We start from the raw sequence: 14,676 nt of genomic DNA, 5'->3' as shown, positions 1-14,676 counted from the left end.
TCCATAACGGCCCCCCATTTACTCAGAATATTCGTAGACAGCTTAAAAGTAGGTGAACTCCCTAGAGATCAACGCCTGGCCACGATCATCCCGATCCATAAAACTGGTAAAGCTCCGGAAGCATGCGGCTCTTACCGTCCCATCTCCTTGCTAAACGCCGAGCCAAAAATCCTCGCCAAACTACTATCACAGCGTTTGGCCCCCCACCTTGCCACCTTGGTACACCTGGACCAGTCCGGCTTTATGCCAAATCGTAACACCTCCCATAACCTGCGCCGTCTACAGGCGGTGCTAGCTCGTCGGGAATACATACAGGAACCGGCAGTACTTCTCTCCCTTGATGCCACCATGGCGTTTGACACCGTGGAATGGCCTTACCTCTCGGCGGTGTTTCGTCACATTGGTTTTGGCCCTAAGTTCTGTGCGTGGGTCCGCCTGCTTTATACCGGGCCTCTGGCTCAGATAGCAGCTAATGGTCACATCTCCAGGGACTTCCCGCTTGGACGTGGGACGAGGCAGGGCTGCCCGTTTATCCCCCTTGTTGTTCACGCTAGTCCTTGAGCCGTTGGCGATTTGGGTTCGGTGGGAACCGTCCATCAAAGGTATCAGATGGTCTCCGTCATGGGAGGATCGGATATCTCTCTATGCGGACGACATCCTTCTTTATTTGACTTCCCCTGGAAAAAATAATAATAAATAAATAAATAAATACATACATAAATCGATCCTGGAATTACTTAATGTTTGCGAGAAGTTCGGGAGAGTCTCTGGATACAGAATTAACTGGGCTAAATCAGTCCTGTACGTCCTTGCTGGTTGCCCGCCACCACTCCTGGCTGACTGTCCACTGCGCTACACTGACACCCCCTTCAAATATCTGGAAATCCACGTTTCGTCCAACCCGGACTAGTTCCACGCACTAAATCTGAAACCCCCACTGGAACGTTTCAATCGAGACGTAAAGGTGTGGCGGTCCCTCCCTCTCACCCTCCTGGGCAAAGCCGCGTTGTTCAAAATGATGACATTGCCCCGGTTTCTTTACCTCCGTGAGAATACTCCGTTCCCGGTCCCCTCTTTCTACTTCAAGGCCATCGCAGCAGCAGTCTCTACTTTGCTGTGGGATGGGAAGCCGGCGAGGATTGCACAATGCAAACTGGTGAAAGATTGGTACGATGGGGGCATAGCAATATTGAACTGTATTACTGGGCTGCCCATCTCAAGCAAATCAATTATTGGCTGCACGCCCCACAGACGGAACCCACCTTTATGGTGGACAGGCAGAGTATTGAACCCAGGGGATTGTTAAGAAACCTATATAGTCGTAGCGCCCCAACCGACATTCTGGGTCCGACCCGTCACACGGTTCAGCTTTGGTACAAGGCACATAGACATTTTCAGTGCGCGAACATTGTTACAAAAATGACACCCCTATGGGACTCGCACAAGCTGGGATTCATGGGCAATAGTAAAGGGTTTCAGGCATGGGACTCCATAGGTATATCAGTGGTGGGACACCTCTGGGAAAAAAAACAACAGTGGATTTCACATATCTACAAACCAAACACAATATGGCACAGTCAGAATACTATAGGTACATACAGATACGGCATGCGCTTCTGTCAGCCGTTCCGGTGGGAACGAAACTGCAGGAGTCCACCCCTCTAGAAGACAGGCTACTGACAGAACATATGTCCCACAGAGCGACATCCTACACATACAGGAAACTGGTCAACAACCTCCCTGACATGCTGACCAAACTACGTTTGTCTTGGGTGGGTGATATAGGTGAACTCGATGACTCGGAATGGCAGGAGGCTCTCTCGTCGCCCCGAGAAACTGCAATTCCTTCCAGACTTAAGCTGGTTCAGTTAAAGGTGCTGCACCGCACGTACTACACCAGGACGGTCCTTTACAGAATAGGGAGAGCCTCTCACGAATATTGCCTCCGAGGTTGCGGAGACAGAGGAACGTTCTTCCATACTATTTGGGACTGTAGCCGGGTGGCCATGTACTGGGCAGCGGTGATGCGAACCATTTCCCAGACCATGGCTGTCTCCCTGCTGCCCAACCCACGTCGCTGCCTGTTGAACATCTGGGACGCAGAAGACCTGACCCATCGCCAGCAGGACTGGGCCATGTTAGGAATGCTGGTAGCGAAACGTAACGTTGCGAGACTGTGGGGTTCTCACGTGCTGCCCACATTGCGAGACTGGTGCAAGGACTTGGATGAAGCAATGGTGGCGGAGAAAGCAGTCTTTATACATCGGGGGTGCCCTGCAAAGTGGGGACAAATCTGGGGGGCCTGGAACAATTTTAGAGGGGACATATGCAAGCCTCCACGAGTTGACCCAGATGAGTGTCTTTCAGATTAGGACCTGGGTCTGAGTTACATGTGTGTCGAAAGGTATCTCTTGTTATGGTGAACTCTGTCCTACTGAGTATTTGCCGTCAGAAGGTAGGGGGTGGGTCAAAGGTTGCACTGCCAATGTTTGCTACGTTGTTTACTTGAACATTGTTTTGTCGCTAGGAAAGAAATAAACGTTATTGATTTCTTTTTCATTTAACGTACGGTTTTGTTGCGGGCTTAAAGCAAAAAATCATAGACCTAAGCCATGTCGTATATTTGTATCGTCTGCATTATGGTACAGCATACTCCCATTCGCCGCCGGACCCTCGGGTTGTCGGCTAAACAGCTGTGTAATCCTGATAATATTGCTAAGACTGCATTGCTATCGCGGCCGGCCCAGGAGGTTGTAGGCCCTACATTGTGCTATACTGAAAATGTACAATAAAGGTCTTTTAAATAAAAAAAAAAATGCGAATCGCACACTATTAGTGTCGGGAATTCACAATCGGCATTTTCAAGCGCCATCTTTAAAGATCTGATTTCAGCTCGCTGAGCCGAACAGTTTCTCAGTAATTCAGTTTTTGTTATTTTTGGTCTGAATTTACCACAGAGCCAGCGACCTTTAACAATCGCGCACGCTGCATTGTAGGATTTATTATCAATGTTGTACAAATCTGTCTGTATAGCTTATACAAGAGTAGTGTTGGAGAGGCAGAATTTCGATTGGCAGAGGATATTCTTCTTCATATTTTAGATCTTTTAGTTTTTTCAAGTTCGGGTCAAAATAGTATTTCACGTCTTCTGCAGCAAGAGAATTTTCCCACTGTATCCATTTTGGATCTAGTGCCACCGTTTTTAGATTAACTGGGCTGAATAACGCCTCAAAAGGCTGATTCTGCTGTATAAACAGTTATTCTTTTGCCTTGGGCTTGGGCCCTTTCTTTTGCTACAGCAGTCTGAACCGCATTTACAGTATTTTCTGTAAGACTGAATGTTTTTTCAGCTTGTGTGTATAAATGTGATTTGTAAGCTATTGGTACATTTCTCCCTCCTTAGAGGTCAGGTACGTGAATCTGCATCTTCCTGGGATGACTCGGATTACAAGGTTGCGTGTATTGTCGCGAGTTTCTAATTTTGTTTTAGCTAACATGTCTTTTTGCAATGATCTCAAAATTCCTGTGTGTTTGAGTCCAATTGATTGATTTAAAATCAGGTTTAATTAATTCGTAGAGAGGTTTAACCCTCTCTGCATAATTTAGAATGTAAGTTCTTCCGAAATTCAGAAAACCTAGTATTGATTGTAAGTTCTTCAGCGTTTTTGGTGCTTGGAGTACAGCGCACTTCTCTAAGAAGTTGTCTGCTAGGCTTTTGCCTTCACTTGATAATTCATATCCTAAAAACAGGACAGTTAGATGGGCAATTCGTGACTTTTTAAAGTTGAATTTGTAACCCTCTGCTGCGAACCCAAGTATTATGGTGTTCACTCTTTTCAAGTGAGTATCCAGGTCATCATCTGTGAGATAGATGTCATCGACATAAGATAATGCCTCATCATCATATATTTGTAGTAACTGTTACCCTTGCTGAGAATAATCCTGGGCTATTCTTGAATCCCTGTGGGAGTTGACAGAAATTTTTCTGTGACCCCATTATTGAGAAATCGGTTAAATACCTGCTTTCAGGTGCAATGTTTTGACAAAAGAATCCATTAGAGATGTTTAAGGTTGTTTTGTATTTTTTGCGAACGATGTTATTCATTAGTGCTGCACTGTGCGAATTTTGTCCCGCAAATGTCTTGCAACATGAGTTAAGGTGTCTGTAGTCCAAGACTAGACGATATGAATTGTCTGGTTTGGAGACAGGCAACAAAGGATTGTTCATTTGAGAGGTGCATGTTTCAATCACCCCCTGGTATTCAAGTTGATCTAAGATCTCTCTGACTTGTTTTTTAGCTTCTTGCTTAATTGGGTACTGCCTTTGTGCAGTTGGTTGACATTTTAACTGGATTTTGTGATGAGGAGAGTCCTCATCCCATCCTACATGATTTTTATATAATGCAGGTGCTTGAGCTACTGCCCATTTTCTTGCATATGTGTATTTTCTATGAATTGGAATATGATTAGAGAAGGCAGGCATAATCATTTCTTCGCCATGAGGGGCACTCCCTGACAACCTCTGGTGGCCAGTCTTTCTCAGCTAGAAAGATGTCATAGCCTTTTGAAAGGTTATCCCAAAACAGACCCCTTACTTTCCTAGTCTTATCTCCCTCTATACGCAATGTTATTTCGTATATTTTATGAGATTTGCTAACTCTGGTATCTGCAGTTTCCACCTGAAAGTATTCATTCGTATTCACTGTCTCCAGATGATTCATGAGGATCTTGCGAGCTATTGTCACTTCTGCTGCGCTGTCTAGCATTGTCTGGGCCCACTCTCTGTTTTTCAGCTGTGTCCTCAGTATCCTCTGCATGTTTGATTATTTTAATACTGGCTACCTTCTTTCTTGGAAATTGTAATTTTTTACTTTGAGCAGGTTCCTTGTCTTTGGACTTGACGTGCTCTTCCCTGTGTTCAGACCGTCCTCTTCTTTCCGATTTCTGCGAGGAAGTCTGAAAAGATCGAGAAGGACGTGTATCAATATCTTGATATCTATCAGGTTTTTTCAAATTATCCCTATTTCTAAGGTTGTATCTTTTCAGGGCTCCATCTGGGGAGACTTGTGTCCTTGGTCTGGAGATCTTTCTCTCCGCCGAGGAGACCTTCCTCTGGACTGGAATCTTTTTTCTTTGGGAGTGGATTGTTTATTTCCATCCCAGTTCTTTTTTGGAGTATTTAGATTATTTTTAACAAATGTCTTTTCAGGATTTTCAGTTAGTTGGGGTTTTACCGGTTTCCCAACCAAACTATCTCTACCTAGTTCTTCATAGGATTTTTCTATGATTCTGGCAAGTTCAATTGGTTGGTCTGCTATATCTGTTTCTTTTAATTTCTGGAGGTAAGTTATATCCTCCATCGCCAATTGAACTAACTCTCTATATGCCTTTGTTAATTCTTTTATTTTAACTAAGAGTTCTTTGCTTGCTTATCAATGTCTGGATGTGGTGTGTAGTTGGCTAGAACCGGCCACGTTGCTCCTGGTCTACCTAGTGGACCGAGCCTGGTGATGTGATTATTTGGTTTTAGGGCGCCTTTAAACCAGAGCAGGTGCTCTTGGTAATTTAGTGGGATTTCAACGTCCTCGAAAGGAGTGTATTCATCCGGAGGTTCCTCTATTTTGTAATAGTGGAATTCGTGTGTTACAGCGTTTGCTGCTGGAAAGTTTATCCATGAATAGAATACCTCTGTCTGCCGATATTCATGGGCCTCTACCACGAATATGACGGTACCACCTCGTGATGTCAGTCCGTTTTCTATAAGCTTAAGAGTTATAGTTTTTCTTATGTTGATCGGAATGAGTATAGCATTCAGGTCTTTCTGTAGGAGACTCGTGTCATCCTCTAGGAGTTGAGCTGCTATTCTAGCTGTCTCCGCTTCATCGCCACTTTCCACCATTTTACTGACAGAAAGTTTTTTGTTGCAGATCAAGTTTCAAGGAAACAAAGATTAGGGGCACAATATTTTGGAACACTGTATCCTTCAACGTTGAATAAACCAAAAACTATACATAGGAATCTCTTCCTACTAAGTTCCGGCGGATTTTAACCTTTTACCCACTCCAGATGTCTATTGGAGTATTTACGGGAAAAAGGGTCTGTGTGAAAAAGCACGACTGAGTTACTCTAACGTCTTGCGTAAGTTTTATCGCCTTACCAAACGTTGGGCACCATGTAGTGTAGTTCCTATGTTCCCAATAGGCTCTGCGCATTGGAATAATATATTCAGCAGTGTAGACGTAGGACTGAGGTCGACTAGGTCTCTACTGACTATATTAGACTTAAGGTTTGCCAGCTAGCTCAGAGGTCACTAGAAACTTTCTCGAATAAACGAGGAGGAGTTTAACCTCCCTGGATAGACAAGAAGGGATTAGCTTCTGACAACCATATAACATGACAACTTTGCTCCGTCAGAATAAGAGTATCTCTAGAGTCGTGTGAAAAACAATAGACAGCTATTTCACTCAGTCAAATGTGCGTACTTAGTTTCACCAGAGTGCAGAGAAGAGAGAGATGGGCGTTTTCAATAAAAGGTATAATTTATTGAGCAGTCTTCCTTCTCATGCAAGAGAAATGAATTGCCACAATTGCAATACTTAATGTAAAGTAAAGTGCGTACAGTAAAAAGAGTATTATGAAATTATACTGTAAGAGCATTGATATGGTTTCTTAGCCATAAGGTACTTAAAATGGATAAAATCTATACATACATATATGCATTGACTAACGTACTCAACTGGTACTTGTAAATACGCCTACCCCGGTGTACCTGACCTAAGCCTAATACGTGGGAAGGAGTAAGTAAGTAGCAGTTTTAGTTAAGTTGGTTTTGCCAAGAATCTGACTCAAGAATTCTCTTTAAGGGTTTAGTCAGCTCCGTACCTTGGTAATGGAATGTGGGAGGTCTGATATATCTTTCCTCAGGACTCGATATTCCAGCAACCCGCAAGGGTAGGCTGGAAACGCCGGAGCTGGATTTTCTCGGCTGGAGAAAAAGACAGCGTCTTTCTCAGCGCGTGAAAGAAGAGGGGCAGCGTCCGTGGGCTCTCGCATCAGCTGGGCTCTCGGGCAAGTAGATAGCTGCTCTGCTCCAAAACCACCACCGTGTGTTTGCTTAAGGCAACGTTGGTATAGTTATACCTGACAGGTACCGGGTTTGACGTAAGGTTGGACATAAGACGTCAATAAAGATGTAACTAAGAACTGGCCGTTCTTACAGTGCTCGCAGGAGTTCTATGACAAATCAAAACAAAAGCAAATGGGGATTTCCCAGGTTGCTGGAGGTTTGGTGTGTTTAGAGAACTCGTTGTGCTTTCTAGGAGTCCGGGGAAGTAGCCTTGCTTAATTTGACTGCATGGGCTACAGCTAGATATGGATATAATTTTTATGCCATTATAGGGAATTATTGATTATAACCGTACAAAGGCATAAAATAGGAATATCGATTTAGGTTCCTAGATAAAAACACAATAGTATGTTCAGTACCCAATTTCTTGGGTAGGAAACAATGGCTCCAGGTCAATGCTGCTCAAGTTATACAAAACATCTATAACTTTGACTCTCTAGCAGAAACCAATGCAAGTTCCAAAAGAGATCCGAGTCTTGGGAGGCCAGACTAGCAGACTAAGTATAACAAGGGCCACTATAGTTAACCCTTCCTAGGGTTTAGCAAAGGTGTACATTGGGAGATCCATCTAGACCCAATGGGCACGGTCCCACAACAAAAAACAAGGGCCACAATGGAAGAGTAAAGATGAGTGAATTTCTAGAATCAGAACCGCTTACAAAAAGTTATAAGAAAACACCAAGCAAAGGTGTACAGTATAGCTAATATGGGGAGACAACATATTTCTTGATGGATAGAGCAGCACAAGAACCACAGTTGAGGGCCAGTGTTCCACAGTTCAAACGATCAGGAATAGACTGAACAACTGTAGTTCTGTTTTACTGGGATTCTGAACCGAAAGTATGCACTTCTGCATCAAATGCCGCATAGAGATGCAATAAGACCGTACATCTTCTATCTTCAACCACTCAGAGAACATCCACAGTTGCCGAAGAAGCCCATAACGGGACACTGACAAGATGGCTGTTCCTATGGTGAGCTCCCATTCCTAAAATTCTTCAATTTTTTTTAGATATCCCTAGGGCTCCAATAAAAAAACTATAGCAAGCAAAAAACAGTGCCATTTACATGCAGAACAGCTGAATGTCCCTGAACATGTCCAAACAGGCAAAAAGCAGATGGCTGGAAACAAGCATTATCAATAGTAAAAACTCAGTATTAGAGATAAAGGAGTCCAAATATAGACCTGCACTGGAGAATCTCAAAGTAGTGAGGTGGAGGAGGCCCAAGTCCATCCTCTCTCCTCTGTGGTGATAATAGACCATTGTCTGCCCATGGCTGAAAATACCTGGGTCGCAGCCCATTTAAAAGCGTGATGATCGTATAACCCCCCAACAACGTCACACACAGTGGTTCGTTCTAGAAGTCAATGGAAGGTGGTGGTGGAGTGTGGATCTTCAAGCCTGCAGCAAGCTGGTGACCAACCAGGTGTGCTCCACATTATAGAGGAAGTGAAGGAGAGATGCAACATCCAGTGCCAGAATTCTGAATAACCCAATGCAGAAATAGTGCTACTAACTGAACATCGACATAACCCCCACGAGGGCTCTACGGTGGTGCAGTAGAGATCACTAAATTAAGGGCTGGATGTTTGTGTCGATCACACTAAGGGAAAGGTTGAAGGGACTCAATGTCAGGAGAGACACTGGGAAGATGCAACTCTGCTGACCCACCTCCATCTCCAACCCAGCAGCAAGGGAAAGACTAGATTGCAAATAGAGGATATATGGTCTGCAATGTCCTGCAATAACATGAGGCGATCCTTGGAGAGTAAGGAAGGGTCACAAAAATGAGGAGCTGACGCTAGATAGCTTCTGGGAAAGGAAGGTTCTTAAGTAAAGAATGCATAGGTGACAGGCATGCAAAGCTGTACGAACAGCTATGAAGTGGTTTTCTATAAGTAAGCAGGCAGCCTGTATCCACAGATGGAGTAAATGTAAATGTTTTGTACTTGTATAGCGCACAGCTACCCGGACCGGGTCTCCTGGCACTTGTACTCATACCGCTAAGGAACCCTTCCTGGCTTTTCCCTGTGAAATGTCCACTCCTGGGCATCCCCAAGGTGAAGCCAGGCATCCCAGCGCTGTTGGGGCCGTTGTGGAGATTAAGCAAGCTATTGCCCAGAGTTGCAGCGTGGGACCCATGATTAGAATAGGCACTGAGGCGAGAAATCAGGTCCGAGGAATTTAGAGCTCAAGACCCTGCCAAGGCCGGCCGAGGCGGGAATTGAACCCTGGTCCTGGGCCAGACCTCTGCATCAGGGTCTGCCGCTCTAACCATTGAGCCACACTTCTCTTCACTTCAGTATGTGACAGTGTCAAAATGTAGGAGTACCCAGGTTTTTTTTTCTTTAATAGAGGTTGTGGATTCTATGTCAGGACCGGAAGCGAGGATTATGCTGAACTTTAACTTTATTTTTACAGCAGCCAACTAATAAACTTGAAAATCTCATGATCCATAGTCTATCCAATCAGCATATTGTCCCTTTGTAGTCCCTTGTTTTTTTTATGCATCTGGCATATTATGGCTATAATTGTGCACATCTTGCTGTTTTTTTACTGCTTCCTCATTGCAGGTACTGAGCGGCAGCGGGACGCCTTTGCACTCCTTACATGGTCACCCGAACCCTCTAAGGGCATTCGCAGTGAGAACGGGTGGGGCTGTGCAGTACGGTCTTTTGACCGCTAGAGGGCACCCACGCACTGCTCACCTCTCCCAGAGGTGCATCTGGCCCCGGCAGGCGCACACGCTCATATAGTTTCAAAAATGACATTGGAGTAACCGACTGGCCACACAAGTAACTGCCCTGCTGCCTGAAGTCTTACCCCCCTTCTAAGGGGTCTGTATTTCAAAAGTGCCCGAAGCTCACCAACACGCCCCAGTGAAGGGGTCTCCATTTAGGCTTTCACCTCCTCATTATTTGGTTTGAACGAGGACATGTCCTCCGTATTTGATCTAGAAATCTGACCTGCATATAATGCGCTCACTTACCTGCTGGGGACACTGGCCCAGGCATTCTACTTCCACAGAAGTGGAGTTTAACCATTATGAACCTTTAGGCACTGCATATCTGTATAACTGGTACCCCCTGTAGAAAAGTGCCCCTTTTTGATATGGTCACCTCCACTTTTTGCCTGTTAATTGATGCAAGTTTTGACAGAAGTGGTTAACACTCACTCATGGGGGTGGCCTGTGGCTACTCTCTCTCAGCGCTTAGAGACCTGCCGGTATTAAAAGCTCTACATATCACAATAACATAACATAAAAGTGCACTGGGTTCCTGATGTCCAGATCCACAGTGCCAGATCTCTTTCCCTAAACTATGCAATTGTTTCTCCAATGGGCACTTTCTTTAGCACCACCTGTAAGCCACTAGTAAGTGGTACCCTAGGTACGTAGGGCAAGGGTGCTAAATAATGTCTGTAAGGGCTGCATCATGTCTTGTGCCGCCCTAAGGGACCCCTCACCTAGCTCATGCAGAGTGACATTGAGGCTGCGTGTCTTGGTGCAGATAAAAGTAAAACACAACATGGCACACATCCCTGTGTGCCATGCCTACAGATATTCCATGCAATATTGGTAAGCCACACCTACAGCAGATATGTCCCTGTGATGTGTGAACCAGTACATAGATGTCACAAGTTAACAGGGAAGCCATTTTAAGTACAGGTGTGGGACACTGGTAAAAATGAGTACCACAGCTACATGATGGCTTCACTAAAAACTATGGTGTTTATTATCAAACACCCTGTATTAATAAACCATAATCAATACCAATGGTGGATTTATTAATACATGCACCCAGAGGGCTCCCTGGAGGTGCCCCCTGAAAACCTACCAGTCTCTAGTGTGCTGGCTGACTGCTGTAGACCAGTCTGCCACCAGAAAGGTTTTTATCCCCTGCATGCGAGAGCTTAAGTTCTCTGAGGGCAGAGAAAATGCCTGCTCTAGCCAGATGTGTTGTCACCTCCTCCCAGCAGGTTGGCTCAGTAATCAGCATATGAAGGCAGGAGGCTTCAAAGACCTCTTCCGCCTTTGATATGCAATTATGGCTTCCCCAGACAGGGGAAATGCCAACCCCCTGCCCTGGGCCCATTTGGCACCAGGGCAGGTGGGAAATTAGATATGCAGGGAGGCACTACCAGGCCAGTCACACTCTTAAGATGAGCTGACTGATGTGCCCTTCTTTGGGAAAATTCTTTCATCTTGGTGATGGCAATATTAGGAACTCTGGGACAGGCGTATGCCCACTTCCCACATGAAGTGGTCATATAGGGGGTGTAGTGACCCATTGGCTACCACCCTTACTCCCCTTAACACCCCCAAACTTAGTATTAGGGGAGCCACTAGCATCAGAAAAGCATTCTATCGACCTAAGAAGGACACAGAAGAGCAGTGAATAGCAAAGACAAAGGAGCAGCAAGTGACCTGGTGCAAACCCTACTGGCCTGCCTGCTGTCTCCAATAACTGCACCGAAGAGGACTCGTCCTGCAGCTGCTCTGCCTACAAAAGTCTGGAAGAACTCCCAGAACTTTATGAAGCAACCAGGATCTCCAGCCAACTGGAAAAAGGCTACTGTCAAAGCCCTCCTGAAAAAACCTCACCTAGACCCATCGGACCCCTCCAACTTCAGGCCGATTTCACTCCTACCAGGGATCAGTAAAGTGGCTGAACGAATAGCTAACCAACAGCTATCCTCCTTTTTGGAGTCCAACCACTTACTGCGTGACTCCCAGACCGGCTTCAGACCGGGGCAAGGCACCGACACCGCCCTGCTTGCAGTTGTCGAAGAGGCGAGAGCCATCATAGACGCAGGAGGATCAGTGGCAGTGATCCTCCTCGATCTTAGTGCCGCCTTCGACACGGTGGACCACGCCATCTTGGTCCACCGGCTGAGCCAAGTGGGAATCACTGACTCAGCCCTTGCGTGGATAAAATCCTTCCTCGAGGGAAGATCATTCCAGGTATCAGACGGCTTTTCCACGTCCAAACCCCTGACCATGCAGTGTGGGGTTCCCCAGGGCTCCTCCCTCAGCCCCACACTTTTTAATGTCTATATGTCTCCCCTCGAAGACATTATCACTCCCTTTGGTGTCAAGACAGTGATGTACGCTGATGACACACAGCTGGTGGTGTCCATCAACCACTCTGACACTAGCTTAGGAAACCTCGCCAGTTGTCTCGAAGGGATCTCACAATGGATGTCGGACTCTAGACTTAAGCTCAACGGCGATAAATCCGAGATCCTCCTTCTGGGCAATCAAAACAAATTACCCGCAAACCTTTCTTGGCCACCCTGCATGGGCACCTACCCTACTCCCAAAACTGAAGTTAAAAGCCTAGGTATCTGGCTTGACCAGGAACTAAACTTCAAAACCCAGGCCAGGAAAACATCAGGGACCTGCTTTGGCCTAATCCGTATGGCCCGTAAGATCCTCCACCTGATCCCTTTTCATTCCAGGAAATTACTGATGCAGGGACTGGTCAACTCAAGACTAGATTACGGTAACATCCTGTCCCTGGGAGCCCCTGCATCAGTCATTCAAAAACTTCAGGTGGCCCAAAACGCCGCAGCTAGAGTCCTCACGGGCACCAAGGCACGGAGCTCGGCGAAACCTGCCCTCAAAAGCCTACACTGGCTCCCAGTGAAGGAGCGCATCACATTCAAGACGCTCTGTATAGCGCACAAAATCCTGCACGATAAGGGCCCCCCAATACTCAGATCCCTGATGAAACTACACAAATCCAACAAACACCCAAGATCTGATTCACTTGCCCTGGCCTCCATCCCGAGAATAAAAAAGGCAAGATCCGGCGGTTGCAGGTTCGCCTACAACGCGCCAAAACACTGGAACTCCCTCCCACTAGCCATGAGGAGTGATCAGAATCTACTATCCTTCCGAAAAAAATTAAAAACCTGGCTCTTTCCCTAAATACCTTCCTGCAATGACCCCTTTTGGAATAAACTAGGTCCTCTTAGCGCTGGGATGCCCAAGGGTAGCTATGCGCTCTATAAATCCACTTCCAAATTCCAAAAATTCCAAATCTCCAGTGAAGTAGTGAAGCTGCTCCGCTGCAGCTACCCAAGAAGAACTGCGAGAAATCTGGATCTCCAAAAGCTCGACACCAGAAAACACCACGGCACCAGTGCCCCCAAGTCCCAGTCGAAGTGGGCTAACTATGCCAGTGAGGTCCCGAGACCCTCCAGAGTCGAACTTTAGCTTAGGTTTGCTCAGACTGGACTTCCAGTCGCCACCTGCCGCTTCTTTGAGCAAGCCCCCCTCTGCCGAGAGGGTCTTCTGCAGTGAAAACCTGACTCCTCAAAACACCAATGCACCAGAGCCCTACATCCCAAGGAGAAGTAGACCGAATGTGTCACTACGTGCGTCGAGAAAGCAGAGCCACCCTCTTGGTTCAGCTGGACTCCCCCCCCCCCCCCCCCCTCTCCCCTCCCCACCCCTCCCAAGGTCCCTATGTGCACCCTCTTTGTCCCAGGACCGTTTCACATTTACATCAACAAGCACCCGACGCCGAAAAGCACCACTGCACCCGGACAGCCCAGGACCTCCCGAGGTGACCTGTTGGTGCTGCCTTAGACCTTGCCCCGTACTTACCTTAATGCCAGAAGATTGGTCTTGTAAGTCGCTGCTTAGTACTCGTAGGCAGTATATGTGTTTTTCCCATAGGATGACATTACAGCAATAGAGACAATACAAGTGTACTTAATGGTTTTCTTCAAAACTGCTATTTTAAAAAGTACTTAAAAGTTCTTGGTGTCTAAAAATAAGTGCCATTTTTCTAAATTGATGTGATCTCCTTAGGGAGTGTGTCTGACATTTGTTGCATACACACAGTCAAAATATGATAAACATTCCTACTTGATAAGTCTAAGGCTGCTCAACTGCACAACCACAAAAAGAGCACCTTGGTATTGTTAAAGCAAATCCTGTCCACTAGTATGGGATACCTGAACTCTCTACACAATATACCCCTTCTTGATATATAGTAGTAGTAAAAGCTTTTATTCGACAATTTGTCATAAAGCCATCACATATAAAATACATACATAATCATATTTTTAAAACTAGGTTACATTTGACAAAACATTCATAGTACAAAAAAGTGCAATATGTGCAGGTCCCAGACCATCATCACAAATTATTTGCAGTTTTAGGGTGATGCATTACTTGTTCGCTGTTGATAAACATACAATCGAGCTTTCTTCCATTTAATTACAAGACCAGTTATTAAAAAACAGCTAAATACAGTTATAAATAATTAAAAATGTCAGCAATAAAAACACACTTGAGTTCTATATTTTCATTCCAAATTTCTTTCTAATCAAGCAGACACTATGGAGATACCTGCTCACTCCAAATGTTATCAACCTGGTGGTTGAAGACCTGAGTAACATTTCTGCCTCTTTATACGAACGTGTGCCCAAATTTTTACAAAGGGGTCTAATCCATTTCGTACGTTGTAATTTGTATAACGGACAAAAAAAGAGGATATGAGCCTCGTCTTCTTTTTGTTTCAGATCATACAATTT

General features: G+C 45.5%; 1 protein-coding gene across 1 annotated transcript in view; it reads right to left on the bottom strand.

Annotated features, from left to right (window-relative positions):
• Positions 1–14,676, bottom strand: part of YBX1 (Y-box binding protein 1) — a 121,368-nt gene that overhangs the window by 54,717 nt on the left and 51,975 nt on the right. The gene's annotated exons all lie outside the window — the stretch shown is intronic.

This window comes from Lissotriton vulgaris, chromosome 5, assembly GCF_964263255.1.
Source record: "Lissotriton vulgaris chromosome 5, aLisVul1.2, whole genome shotgun sequence".
Taxonomy (NCBI): domain Eukaryota; kingdom Metazoa; phylum Chordata; class Amphibia; order Caudata; family Salamandridae; genus Lissotriton; species Lissotriton vulgaris.
This window is presented reverse-complemented; position numbering and strand designations above follow the sequence as displayed.